The 15161-nt window shown below is 41.4% G+C and overlaps 1 protein-coding gene across 8 annotated transcripts in view; it reads left to right on the top strand.

Annotated features, from left to right (window-relative positions):
- LOC126921844 (solute carrier family 12 member 4) overlaps positions 1–15161 on the top strand; it is a 99505-nt gene that overhangs the window by 70330 nt on the left and 14014 nt on the right. The window lies entirely within an intron of this gene.

Genomic DNA, 15161 nt, shown 5'->3' with positions numbered 1-15161 from the left:
TATCGATGACTGTAATAAATACTCGTTTCAAATGTTTCACGTTTCAAACCTAAACTATCTCTTTAAAAAGGCGATTTTCTCGAACCGATGAAAAATTCTCGTTCGTTCTTCTTCAATTTCTAGTCTCTTGCAACTCGTAAAAGCTATATGATGGCGAAATATTCGCGAACCGTCCGCGTTCTTTGACCAGTAAAACGTGAAACGCGAAACGTAGCCGAAGAACGACAATCAAAGGGTAAAGGTCCGCCGAGTGGACGTTTCAATTTCTATTCGAGGTTCCACTAAAATTCCTGAATTCAGATCTTTCTTTTCTTCTCTGTGGGACACGTTCAAACTTTTCGGTTCGATCCTTTGGGCAATCTTCTGTCCAGAGACCGGAAAAAACCAAAGAAAAGGGTGGCTTTGACGCTGACGACAACGTTAGGTTGGGACTCGTTGACCGATATCGCGATTTACGATTCTGTCAGCTTCTTGAGACCTTCTGAAAATTTATGATTGCTTATTTCAGCGATACTCGTTTTGTTCGATGTATGTTTTTTAAAGTTTGGAAAAGGGCTTAACAGATCTTTTCTTAAAGTTGTTTCGAAAGTGTGGAAGTATCTTTTAAATAATATTGGACGTAATAAGAAACACTGAACGTTTCGTAATAAAATAAGCAAAATGTCATTTGCCAGTCGAAACACTAAAATAGTACAAAGAACGTATTCGTAAAAATAGAAATAGCAAACTGTGAGAAGTAAATTTGCTTATGAAGGGAAGATGACGTTATTGCGCTACGAAGAAGATATTTTATTTGCAAAATTGGAAGAATACGAGTATAGGGCAAATTAAAAAGAAAAGAGTTTCTTTCTACGTTATAGGAACTATTTGCTTGTTAATTTTAAATTATTAAAAATATCAAACCTGCGATGCAAAGGAGGCTGTCACTCGAACAATTAAAATATCTTTCTGCTGTATCAATACCAAGGCTCTAGGCCTGAAAAGAAAACGATGATAAAAGTAGCACTATACTAGAACCAAGAGTGTTCCATTTACCGCATTAAATATTTATCGCCGTTTCTAAGTATACCATTCTTCAAAGTGTGTGTGCATCGCTCCGCTCCGTCCCGAAAGTCCATTCATAAATACCAAAAGCATCACTGCAATATGAAAGAACGTATTCCACCATGACACGGAATACCGTAGTACTTACCATAAGTATTTTACTCGCGACGAACATGAGTCTTGAAAGCACCTGGACCCTATCACGAGGTAAAAATTCCACGATCCGTATAATTGGAAAACATTTGAAAGAATCGTTCTTCATCGTTGTGAAAAATTCGAAAGTTCCTTTCATAAATAATTTAATAAAACCTCGTACATAATAACGCATTTAGCGAACATGCTAGAGATGTCGTGTGGCTTCGTGAAAACGGACGAAACTGCGTGTCTAGAGAGAATTTTCGGGATTACAGCGAATCCGGGACAAGAATTTCATTTTCAAGAACGTTCCCGTATCTTCAGCCCTCGTATATGCGCGACGACCAAGTTTCTTCGAAGACACGAAGCCCGACAATATGGAAGCGACGTTATAAAGAAAATTTCAGTTTTCCATTGCGATCGTGTACAGCCAGTGTAACGCGTCGAGTTTGAAGTACACAAAGAAATTTGGCGAGGAAAGTTTGAAAGTGGTAAGAAATTGGCTTTTGTACGCTAGTGGCTGTTCCACGGAACTGGGACAACGATTTCGGTTGAAGGAGCTGTGACCGGCTTTTTTTCCTTAATATCGCAAAAGTCTTCCGAGACCCGCAGGATCTCTCTGCTCGTTCCAACGAATTCCAACATTGAAACTCTTCGAGATGCGATGGCACTCTGGGTACAATTTCAGTCTTCACTTGTTATCTGAAAACTCGTCTCCCCGGATCATAGCAGGGCGTTCTCTAGATTACACTGAAAATTGGATGATATTCTTCTTCTTCTTCGAAAAGGTTCCATTCTACTGTATCTTCGCGCAACGTGGAAAATAAGTCGTTTCGGACGTGAGAGACAGGCGCGCTACCCTTTTATCATATAAAAATGTGGCACGAAGGTAAAGAGAGACATTTTTTCGGTTAAGTAGTGTGAAATGGCATTGTGATGGAAATGCTAAATTTAACAGTGCCGTGGTACCCGATCTGGCGCAAAAGAAATATACCTCTTGGTGGAAAAGATATACCTCTGATGGCGTGGAGGGTGGAACGTATTATTCTGCAGTGTAAAAGGTCCTTTTTCTTTCAAATATATGGGAAATTCTATATCAACGTATAAATATAAAATATGACGATAGGAGTACCTTTTTTACAAAATTGATCCAATAGCAGCACCTTTCCCCAAAAGCACGATATTACTTAATTCGATTTTCTTCGAAGAACATTTCGACACTCAGGAAAATTCTCTTTTCGCACGGAATAAAGTTCCATCTTAACGCTGAGAGTAACGTAACTGCCGTAAAAGTTTCGCATCGCGGTGCAGGTAGTGGAAGTTCGAGAACAACCTAGAAAGTGAACTTGCGAACCGAACTCGATGATGCTAAATGGCCCCTTCCTTCTATCTCGAACCGCTGTCCTAATTCTACCAGTCCCGAGATCCTTGAAAATTGCCCAATCTCGTTGCTTCTTTCTCCCTGTTCACCTTCTATTCACTTAACACTTTGGATCGGAATTAGCGTCACTTCTGATCCACGCTAGTTTTACAAATGGCATCGCTTCCTCTTCGACGAACATTTTAGGCAACTTTCAATATAAAGCCGTATTTTTAACGTTCTAAGATTTAACATTGCTCTCGTAAAAAGTCTTAAAGCACGAAGCTCTGAACTCTTATGTACTTGAGTCTTATTATATTTTAACGTTTAACTTAGACTCGACGTTATTCTAAAAGACATCGGAAAATCTGGTGGATCTTAAAAAATGGAATATTCAAGGAATATTCTAAAAATGCAGGGAACGCCTTCGGTATTCTCGCGATCGCGTGCTGAAATTTCGGGTCAGTTGTTCCGCTAGCCCGCTGCGTCGCCTAAACTCGCATTAACATATTACGTGTACAGAAACCAGGATGCGGCCATGCAGTATAAATACGCGCAAGAAAGTATCCGGTTGTTTGCGCTAATGCAGTTGCATATACCTCAGCGTCTACGTGAATGGCAACGCAATGATCACGTTTAAGATGCCAGTGAGATCCTCGAGTTATGTTACCGTCATGAATTACACCTACAATTTGTGTCGGTTTCTTGACGAACGAATTGCATTGCGCTTAACGTTTCATTGCCGCTTGCATAAGAACGTGATTATTCCCTGAAAACCCGCAATGAAAAGAACTTTCGAAAACGTTCAATGATTTCTCTATTCATCTCTCTCTTCTACTTGCCAAACTTCAACAGAGAGAGAGAGAGAGAAAGAGAGTGAATGAGTATAACATGAAGTTAGCAAATATTTTTTTTAATATTTTTTTACGGTAATATTTCGTTCTTTCCAAAATTGCTTCACGCTCGAAAATATTCTGATATTTCAAACGTAGAAGGCGTGATCGACTGGGTTTCGAAAATTCCAAACGGTACGAAAGGTAACGACGTGCTGCGCCGGAAACCGATCAAGCGATTCGGTGACGCGAGCGAAATCGTATCGCGGCGACAACCACAAATGGCTGCAGGTATTTGCGGCTTCCGTTTTGCACGAGCGTCCATTAATTTAACGAGGTTGCGTCCCGTGCGAATTTCTTGCTCGCTCGATCAATTGTGTATTTCAAGCGAAAAAATTATAGCGCCGCGCGTACGTGATGGCTCTTTCGAATTAGCAGAAATGAAACTTGCTAACGAATAGACTCGATTGACCTTACAATCGCTGTTTCGATCCGAGATCTGCGTTGGACAATCCTCTCGAATAAATTAATTAGAAATAATAGCCACGTAATTTCTCGTAATTAATGCCGTTACGTAGATATAGAGAGAAGGAACAAGTATTGTTGCGACTAAAGAATTACTATAAGATAGTAGAGAAGATAAAGAAGCTTGAAAGGAAACAGGAAAAGAAGGTTTAAGTGAAAGCAGCTCGTATGTGGTCAGACATTCTACTTCCCTATGATTAAACAATAGATTTATATTTATAGGAACTTGTATACTATTTAAACGCTGATATCTTTTAACAACGTTTCACTGGTAACAAAATTCACGTTTGCAAGCGTTTATTCACATCCTTAAATGATCAAGAAAGAGTATAATTAATCAGAAGAAACGTAACTAATGTTTTATTCAAGCGTTATTACTCTCGACTGTATAAAAAATTTGCGAGAACCGTGTATCGCATTCGACACGTTTCTCGCGTACAATCTTTTATTCGAAAAATTGCTAAAGGTAAAAAAAGGTTCACCTATTTTCGCAACACGCTATGCCTCTCTTTCAAAAATCGTACCATATCCTCGAACAAACAAAACGTTAAAAAGCTGTATTCTCGGGGGCGAATAGAAATCGTTTAACAATACCCGTGACGAAGCTGGACGTTCAATGAAATATTCGTCCTTGCTGAGGGAAAACCGATGCGAATTGAATGCCACGAAACGGAATAACACGAGAAAGAGAGACAATATATATATATATATATATCGCGAGGTAATTCGTTCGGGAGTAGAGGAAACAAAAGCTAACCGGAAATGTGTTGGTGTTTCGCGATATAAGAAGGAGGAACATTATCGGATGCTGCGACAGAGAGAGAAAGAGAGGGCAGAGCAGAGAGCTGTCTGGAAACTGGATGAAATTTAAATAATCGACAATTAGGAACGAACAGAGCGTGAATTTCCTCGGAGATACGGTCTGTCGCGTTGACGTGTAAAAATACGACGTCTGAAATCGAAATTGTCAAAGGTTGTTTTTTCGGCGGTCGTCGACGCGCGAATAATCACACGACAACTTGATTTCACCGAGCTGATTATGGTCGACATTTGGAAGACGAATTATAGAATTTCTTGAATGGCATTTCCTATCGGCAATTTAATTTCGAAGACTAGTCCTTTCTACCTATCTATCGATAATTCGATGAAATAAAAAGGCTTGTGACAAAGGTAGAACGGTTAGAACTATTGCTTTCCATCAACTAGGTCGTGGTTCGAGTCCCACAGAGTCGGTCCAATCTTTCGCAATATTTTTCAACGCATTTTTCGGATCCATCGATTAACGGACGTCCCACGCAACTAAAAATATCAAATAAAAAATGTAAAAACATTCCGTCACAGAGAAAGTATATATGACGTATAAAATTAGAATTACTCTCCATTCTGAAACAAGAGAAAGCCTCGACTGTTACTCCCTGAACGAAGAAGACAGGAAGAAAAAGAGAAGAAAGAGGATGGTTGGTTACCAGCTCGGCAATACACATGGGAATGTTACATAATTCAGGAGAAAATACAATTTACCAGAAAGGATCGCGGTATGTCTTTAACAAGAGGAGGGAAAATTCATGAAAGTCAAGAAGAAAGAAGGAGGAACGTCGTGAAAAATCTGTGTATCGCAAATGGACTGGAAACTGTGCCAGAAAATGAAACAATAGAAGGGAATTCCAAGTCTACAGGAAATATAACATAGAAATGGCAAGGAAAATGCGTTGAAAATAATATGAAAAAAATGTAACTCGGAAAATAATAGAATCTTCCAAATATCTTCCATCGCGTATCTTCAAATAAAAGGCGCTATAAAAAAACGCGACATAGCAAGCGTAATAAAAAATAGAATCGGCTACTTTCGGAAGAAACGTCGTGTTCGCTGGCGCGGAAACACGTCGAGAAAGGGTGTCGAATATTCATAGTGGGATATGCAAATTTCGGGGACGCTCGAATGTTCCACGCTGTTGAAGATCTACCACTTGGTTGGCCTACAATTCGAAAGTGGAGCATCGTCGGTGTTGGACCCCCCGAAGGGCTGTGCTCTCCGCGCAAATATCGCGACGTCCATGGCGAAATTTACGAGCAGAGTCGTCGGGAACCGAGCAGATTCGCGAGACGTCCACCGCTCGTGAAATTTACGCGCGCGATCCTATGGACCTCGGTAAATCGTCGAAATTGCGGATGGAAAAACATCCCAGCCGGAAGAGTTTATTTCACGGTGAATTTATGCGACGCGAATATGGAACGCGCGCTCTCTCGCGTCGCCCAATTCATTTATGTGCTACACATTGATCTTCTTCGTTGGTTTTAACGATCTAAAACTATTCCACGCTACATAACGCGAGATATGAATTCGTTAGAGGATAACCAACGATATTCGCTGGAAGAAGGAGATTTCGTGACGTTACGTTTAAAGTATAGGCATCGAAATTCAAATTCAATTTGGAAACAAATTCTCAGCTGATAAATATTTAGCAGGTACAGAGGCGAGCTAAAAGGAGAGATGATCAAAACGCAGACACAACTGGAAGCAAAGCAATCCGCAGATGTTGTTTAAAGGAGTGGATTAAGTAAGTGGTCTGTAGAGGGAAAAATGCAGGTTGCTTCTATCTCATAGAATTCATATCTGTTATTTTGTATGATTTATAGCCTGGCCGAGATGGCAGGCAAGATGAACAGTATTAGCCTTAATCTATGGTCGGTTTGCTGCGGCCAGAAGGAAGCCCGAACGAGTTAAGGAAGGATAAAAAGACGAATGACAAAGTTTCAGGAACAAAGAACGTTTAAACTCGCCGTAGCTGTGTATCGAGTAACTTGCAAGGAAGATTCTCGGATCTGAAAATCTCTATTTCCCGAGAGTTCGGCAAGAAGATAAGGAAAAATAATCCTCTTTCTCTTTCCTCCAACAAAATTCCCTTTAACAAGGTAAAGTTATTCCTCGAATTCCTTTAGTTTCCTCGAATTTATCATTTCTCTCAAAATGAAGATATATAGAAATATATTTTCGACTTTTCATCCGAGCGAAATCGTATCGAATCGGGAAGCTCCACAATGCAAACAACGATAATATTAATCGTTCGAGTGAGTAGGTAAAGTCACTTAGAGTCTCGCGTAGTTGGTTTATCCGAGCTTTCCTTCCAGCGGAACAGTTCGTCGTAACAACATCTCGCAAGCTTCGTGTGAACTCACCGTAAGAACAAACAAAAGGTATAGGCAAGCAAACCGACTTTTTCCATCCGATTCTCTGCTGTTGCCAGTAAATTACGGTACACGATATTTCTATCTCGCACATAAAACATTTCCAACTTGGTTCCAAACAACGAGTCAAGTTCGTAACATCCATCGAATAGTTTCCAAAACGTTACCAATTGTATTTGCTTCGAGAAACACGAGAAATCTAAGGAAATCTTGAAATTTGTTAACTGATTCCGAATCTCGACACAAACGAGCTTCACGAACAAGTCACGCTACCAGTCCACGCGTAATGAAATTTTCTCCGTTGAACAGGTTCTCGGGGAAGTTCGCCAGAGAGATCAGAAATTAATTTGATCAGCGGCAGAGGCAACGGTTGGCCATTTGTCGTCGTTTCATCGAAGCTAACGAAATTAGAAACGACGCGAGACAAGCGTGCTCTTACTCGAGCTGTTCGTCCGCGCCCTGGTGAATTCGCGTTGACAAATTAATTCGTTTACCCGTCAGGCAAACGTGCTCAGTCTGTTCGGGTCGGGGGCCACGCCGCTTCAATTGCCTTTTAACGTTTAAATCGCGAATTTCTGCCTCGATTAATCGCAACGAAGCAGGTTCACTTTGGCAGTTTGTTTTTCTGAAACATTTATTAACCAAGCCTTGAAGCTGCGATGAAACGAGCTCGTTTGGGGGTTGTGGCCAACCAGCACTTTGTTGATCCAATCGAATTTGCCTAGCGCTCGAGTGGCTGATCGATCCCAGTTAAAAGGATATCGCGGACTTTGCAGAATTCTTGGACAAGGACGAGTACAGTTTCGGTAGACTGGCAGATTTTTCAGTCTATCCAATATTCGCATCTTTTTTCTCGTTTTCGTCGGTTAGTCGACGAATTCGATTTTTTCGAAACGCTAATACGATAATATAAAAATTACTATATGTAAATAAGAAAGTAAATTTACATCGAAGGTACTTGGACATTCTACTCCAATGGCAATTGTTATTATTTATTACAATATAATACAGAACGAACTGTAGTATGATATAGTTGTGTTCTCATTTGCAACGAAACCGTGCAAGACGGAAGAAGATAGATTGGCATAGCTTAGCCGTTTCGACGAGTGGTCGATGCAAGCCAACGCTTTGTTGATTCAACTGAATCTCCTCTCGGTCGAGTAGCCGGTCGATCCACGACGAAAACGTGTGCTGGGCCTCGTGCGCGTTTAAACGAGATTAGGACAAGGGCAAGCGGAGGGTTAAGTAGTTTCCATTGTAAGGATGCTCACGACGTGACGACGTTTCTTGCTATCTCGAGCTTACCACACTTCTGCACACATCCAGACAGCTCACGGCCACGCTTTACGTTTAACTCAACGGGATCCCTCAAACGTTATTACCTCGAGAAATATAATAACGTTGCTTTAGACCATAGAATCTGAAACGACTAGAACAGATCAAATTTGGAATATTTTTTTGATACGTCTGATTCGACATATTTATCAAGTGGAAATTTCTAGGTCGCTGTTGTTTCCTCCTAAACGAATTAGGGACCGTCGTTGGCACTATATTTCTCGCTTTTAATTTAAGATTTTTAACGCTCCTATTGTTTCGACAATCCACTTCAACTTCACATTTCTTCGTCCATGTGTAAACTGTTTAACGAAATACTAAGTTGCGAACAATTTTTAAATTACTTTAGATTACCTTTAGATAAAGAATTCTTCATTCAATTAGTAGTCACGTTTTCCTCAACAAAAAAGAAAGAATCATACAATGACACAAAGTTTTCATGAAAGTTAGAAATTTCGAACATTGGACGAGTTTTGTCGAAACGTGGACCAAAGTTTCCACGAGATCAAACCACCATTCTGGCCACCATTGCGTTCAGTAACACCGTCGATCATGATCACGCAGGATAGCATAAATCAGCCCAGTGCCAATAACCGGCACCTGACTGCCGTCGTAATAAAATCGAATGCCGAATACTATCGTCGCGACGCCGTGCCGCCTCGGTCCCACGCCGCCGCGCCGCCGCGCGATTTATCGTGATTCAGCGAGCAGAGAAATTGGGACACCGACCAACCGGGACACGCCCGACATTGTTACCATTTGCTTTTATGCTCGTACGCACACAGCTTGGTTATCAAGCCCGCGATCATCAACCATTCTCCATTATTGCCTGCTGATTTTTCCTACATTTCCCTCTTCGACTAGCTTTCAAAGCGTTTGAAAACGTTGCAAAGCGTTTTCCAGCTTTGTCGAATATTCATTTGAGCTCGAATTGTCACAAGAAATTAGCATAGATATAGAAAGAATAATTAGCACGAATATAGAGAATTTGAAGAAAAAGATGGTGAGATCTATTTGACAGATTTATGCATGCTGGACTTTTTATTCTATCTTGTTACGAGCGAATCAAAATCGCGTAAAAATTCATCGAATCGTACATCACTGTGCCAATTAAGAAGATAACGTAAGAATGCACGGAGAAGAGAGGCGAAACGATCGTTCGTTAGTCCCAGCTTTCAGACCTCATTCGGGTCACGGAGTATCCGGTTCGAGCCGATTCGATTTAACCGGGCATACGTAAGTAAGTAATTACGCGGCGGATTCCACGCGCGTTCGTAGAACCACAGGATACCAATTAAATGGTACGGCTCATATAAATCCGGCCAATTGCCTGCCATCGAATATTCAAAATTTATTTCCAAAAGTGTCACATCGCGAAAAGTTAGGTCTTCCATCATCGCCGGGTTTAAGCCAAAATATTCGACGAATGAATGTAAAATGTGAGTTTAATTGCTCACAATTCAGCCAATAATTCTTCAAGTTGGCCGAAAAGGACGCGGTGCTTAATTCTCGTGGCGAATTCACTACGAAAATTGTGAGCGAACGATCTGGCCGACAAACGTTGGCAAATGTTCTCGAAATTCTCGAATTCCAACCCTTGCTGCACTTTTCCTCCTTATCGTTCGCGTTCCAATTGCGCGATCTCGTATCTGGCTCGAATCTTTCGAAGAATCGTTTCCGTCCCCTGACCCCATGTTCCGGTTTAGTTGAATCTCCGCCGTTTTTCCTCGGCTATATCGCTTTTGTTCTACGACGAATATTCTACTGCGGTTACCGAATGGAATTCGAATCTTCCGTAACTTTACGATTATTAGACGAGCGTAATCTTGAACGTAGAACGGATGGTAGTTGTTCCAGAACTGGAAATTGATAATCACGTGGAAATTTACCCGCGCAAGTTGCCAGTGGTCCAGATCGAGGAAGTTTGAAACTATTCCAGCCGAAAATCCGCGTTTGAATAGTCACATACTTTGTTCTCGCTGGTCGCAGTGCACGCGTGAAGTTCTACGAGTTTATGATCGTTCGTGGAACAGGTCGTAAATGTAGCTGGCAGTATCCACGGCAGAGAAGGTTTCTGCATACTTCTGAGGCTTTGTAACTCCCTGTCCCAGAGCAACTACGCTCAGATATTTATCTGAAACACGATCAAACATAAAAATATACCATTGCGACAAACGTACAATATATGGTTATATGTGCTTGGTAATTTTGTTTATTAAATCCCTGTATCGTAAGAAGGATCATCTTTGTCTTTCCAAACTTTCTTCCTTAATTTCAACGATATAAGAAACAGGTGCAGGTGTAGATATGGGGAAATCTTCGTCGTCTCGAGCAAAATCGATTAAGAGTTCGGGAGGTAAGACGTGCCGGTGAATTAATCGCGTTTGAAACCCACCTGCACGAGTTCAGCCACTTAGGGTAACTCATCCGCACGTATCCGAGCGTTTACGTGTACACCAACGTTGTTCCCTGTTACGCGGTTACGTAAGCCGCTACGAGAAACGTCAGTCAATGAATCTTCGAAGAAACGATTTCGACGTCTCAATTTATACGGCAGAAATTTCTTAAATTTCGAGTCTACCGATAAATCAGATTCGAAGCCGTTAATTTCATCAGATATCCCAATGAAAGAAACGTTAACATCAATCATCGGGTAATTTCGCGTGTTCTCGTCCAATTCCAAATTAAATACCCAATCCAAATAGCCCGATAATAAAATCCAACGGTTGCGATATATATCAGCGTATATTTATCGCGCGAATGTAATTAGCGTTTACGATGATTGAAGCGAGGGAATTTCGAGTGAAACGGCGCCGAACCAACGAGAACTTGTATATTTTACCGACGCGTTAAATAATCGGCCGACCGTTCGACGTAAATTGACCAGGATTGATATTAAACATAGACCGCAACAATTGCGCAACCGATACCCTATTCCCATCGAATCTACGTTCTAATTAATTCACTCTGTCCCTTGGTTTCGTTAGGGTATTCTCGTATTTACCTGTTCTCGCTGTCGATATTGGCATGCATCGCAATTACCCTGGTCTCCCACGCTTTGCGAAACAGCTATCGGCCGCGCGCGTTGCTTTTAACGGTGTTTCCGGTCGCCACCGCTACCACCACCGCCACCAAGGAACGCATAATGGAAGGAGCAAACACGATTAAAATAATTAGGGATGCATGGAACTCGATGATAGTTTGTCGGCCGGAAACTCGACTAAACGCGAGCCTCGATTAAACAGCTGCCGCGATTCCTCCTCGACGAGAATCGAAAGTATCTTTGGATGTTATTACGATACGATGTTAATTTGCTTACACCGTTATGCACGATTTTAATTGTTCTTTTAATTGTTCGTGCCTGTTGCGAATTCTCGACTAAAGAGCAACCGGTCAGGTCGAACCGATCGCTCGATATCGCGTATCTCGAATGACTTAACGCTCAAGGTGGAGCAGGTTTAATAGATCGAGTGTTATAAACGTAAAGTGTGATGTTATGAGCACGGCGGTAGTAGGATCTTGATGGGAGCGAAGCGTCCGATGCTTCCATGTTGACCATCAACTCGATCAATTTCGAATCAAACTTTGTATTTATATATATCTGTCGTATCGATCAATCGGGAAATTAAAGAACGAGTAGTAAGAACAAGAAAAGTAAGAAAAGGAATGAGTGGCGATTCTCAGAAAAGGGATCGGAGAATTCGAAAACACGAGTTAGAAAATTGGAACGTCGAGAAGAGACGTTGGAGATGTTGAAAAGAATCAGGGAACGGAATCTAAGGGAGGAAGAACATTCAATGAAGAAACACGAAAGCCAAATGACAAAGCGAAGAATTGGAAAAGCAAATCGACTTGTGCTTGAAGCGACGTACAAAGAGCTTTTCTAGAAAGTCGACCGTAACCGCACTCTTCGATGTACTTTGTCACGTGTCCCTGTGTCCTGTTTTGGCCGGCGAAACTGCTCTTCCCACACAAAGAAACGCGCGGATTAAAGTAGCCGAATCAGCATTGGCCTTTCCCACCGACGTTCCCTTCCAATCTGCCTCCAATTCCTTCGATTTCTTTTATTCCCTTGTTATTCGGCCAAAAATATCTCTGCGGAGAATCGTCGCTTTTTCGTATAAAATAATAAAGCAACAGAGCAGCCATCGCTCCGATATGGAAGAAGCTACTAAATCAGCGAAATATCGATGAACTATTGGCAGGATCGAGTAATTCTTCGCTTGACAATTCATTTAAACTTTCAATTAAACGAATTTCATCGACCATCTCAATGCAATTACCGATTTCTAGATATAGACGGAGGCAGAACGCGGTTTCACAAAGGAACAGAGAGACAAATCAGCAAGTTAATATCGACTGGCCTAGTTTTTAGATTGTTCGGACGCAACCTGTCCGTTACTTTGGGAAGCTTGTTTCGAATATCGAGCCTTTCCTAATTGCTCTATGCTCGTCGACCTCGAGATTTCCTCGCCAATCCCATTATCATATCGATCGAAGGGTCCTCGTTGAAATTTTTCTCTCTCCACGACTTACGTTTTGTCGAAAAATACGAACCTAAGTATACAACGACGATCATCTCGACGAAAAACGAGGGAGCAATTCTTTTTTGTAGCTTCCTTTGGATGCTCGACGCTTCGATGGCCGTACGCGACCTCAACTTATCCTGTTTTCTCATAACATTTCCCCCAGGCAACGAGAAGGAGGAGAAAATACGCGGCGGAAATAGGGATGTACGGTCTGTTTCCCTTCGGTAGCTTCTGTTCGCGCAAAGGAAGTTTCGAGTTCACTTTGCGTCGTAAATCGATATCGTTCCGGTCGATCACACGTCACCGAATAAAAATTCTTTAAGAGAGAGAATTCTAGTTCGGCGACTTCTTTTCCAAGCGACACAGTTTCCATAGAATAGTCGCCGTTGTTTTCCGTTCCGGTTTCGAAATAACGATCAAAGAAATTTTGCAGTTTTATAAGAGAGATACAATTGGCAACAAGTAAATTGCCTAGATTTGCCGGGACAACTAACAATCTCCACGTATCTAGTCCTCTGTCCGAGATTTCTCTCGATCAACTCAACTCTATGACTCCACGTAAAACCGTAGAAAATTCTCTAAATCGTAAATTTCCGTATGCAATCTCCTAGGTAGAGCTTTTGTCTTAGGAATACGATTTTCCAGAAATATGAAACTTGCCCACTGTATACCGTTTCTATCTTAAAACTATCGCCAGCCAACGCAAATATTTTACGTAAGACTACGGTCCATGGAGACGAAGAGATCGTGCGAGAAGATCGAAATCAGTGCACGATAGGCTTTTCACGGTTTCCCGTGCTTTAGTTCTTCGTGAAACGATACAGCCAAGACCTAAGGTAAATAAATCGAGAGCAAGACGTCCGTTGAAACGTTGGATGAACGAAACGAACGTTCGCGGAATTCACGACCAGAGGCCAGATTGAAACGTGAGAGTAATTCGTTATTGCGGGTAGAAATACGTTTCCGCGGAAGTGGAGGACGTCGATTCGACGTGGAAGCACGTCGTGACGCCTCCGCAGACTCTGCTTGCCTCTACCGCATCCGATCGATCCACGTATCAATCCGTACACGATGAGACAATTTTTCCATATAAATTTATAAGTATATACGTATGTGTCTCTTGGAATAAGACGAAATTCTTTCGTTCTCTTCTTCCTTTCATTCTTAGGAGGAAATTAATTTATGAAACACGCAGAGATGGTTCGGAGTGACGAAAGAAATTTTAAATTGAAAGTTTACGAGATAGCGATCGATAGGTTGACTCGTACCACTAGCACGTACCACTGGCAGACTTATATTCTGCACGTACGTTTCAACCATAACGTGGATCCACGACGACTGAACGATATTTCCCGGGTATCTTACGTGTTCGTGTATTCCTTTTCCGTTATCGTACGATTTTCTGTCTGCGACACGGTAACACGAGAAACGTTTTACAGTTTCTTGTAAAGATAAAGCGACTCTCTGTTACTTGGGATTTTCTAGAAATGGCTGTTACGCCGCAGAGATACGAATGTTTAACGCAGCTTATGATCGTGCAGCTTTAGGGAACTCGTATTTCTTCTCCGTTTATGTTTCTTATTTTTATATGATAATACAAGTATAATTGACTTTCTTATTTATTTCAGAAAACGACAAACAGACAAACTCGACGATAATTCAACGTGGCATCGAGTATTATGTGAAATATAAATATTTTACTGATTTTTATAGTTTTATATCGTTCGGTGGGAAAAGCTGAAATTGCATCCGAGTTTCGAGTTTCGTAGATTTTCCGGCTTACACGGCCAGCCAGAAACAAATGGAAGTTTGTTTTCTATTCGTTTGCTATTAATCGTCGCGCGGTAGAAAGGAAAAGCTTGGATTTCGATCGAAATTCAATTTGTGATTGCGGTGGCGCGTTCGAGAGGAACAAACAGAAAAAATAACGGGGGAAAAAACATATAGCAGTGAAAAAGTCAATCTCCAGATACAGACTAACTGGGAATCTGTCAGTTTGCTTCCCTCTTGACGCCTATTAAAACTTTTTAACTGAAGCGTTCGCGCTTTCACTCTCCTATTTCTATTAAAACTTTCTCCACTTTCTATTGCACAGATATTCAGATCAACGGGCAAACAGGCTTCGAGACGATTTAACTACTAACTTTACTCTATCGCTATTGTTTCCTCCATAATACGTTTGTTGCAGTACGAGAGATCGTTCGCGCGAACTAT

The sequence above is a fragment of the Bombus affinis genome, chromosome 11 (genome assembly GCF_024516045.1).
Source record: "Bombus affinis isolate iyBomAffi1 chromosome 11, iyBomAffi1.2, whole genome shotgun sequence".
Taxonomy (NCBI): domain Eukaryota; kingdom Metazoa; phylum Arthropoda; class Insecta; order Hymenoptera; family Apidae; genus Bombus; species Bombus affinis.
Note: the sequence above shows the minus strand (reverse complement) of the source record. Positions and strands in the feature narration are given on the sequence as shown.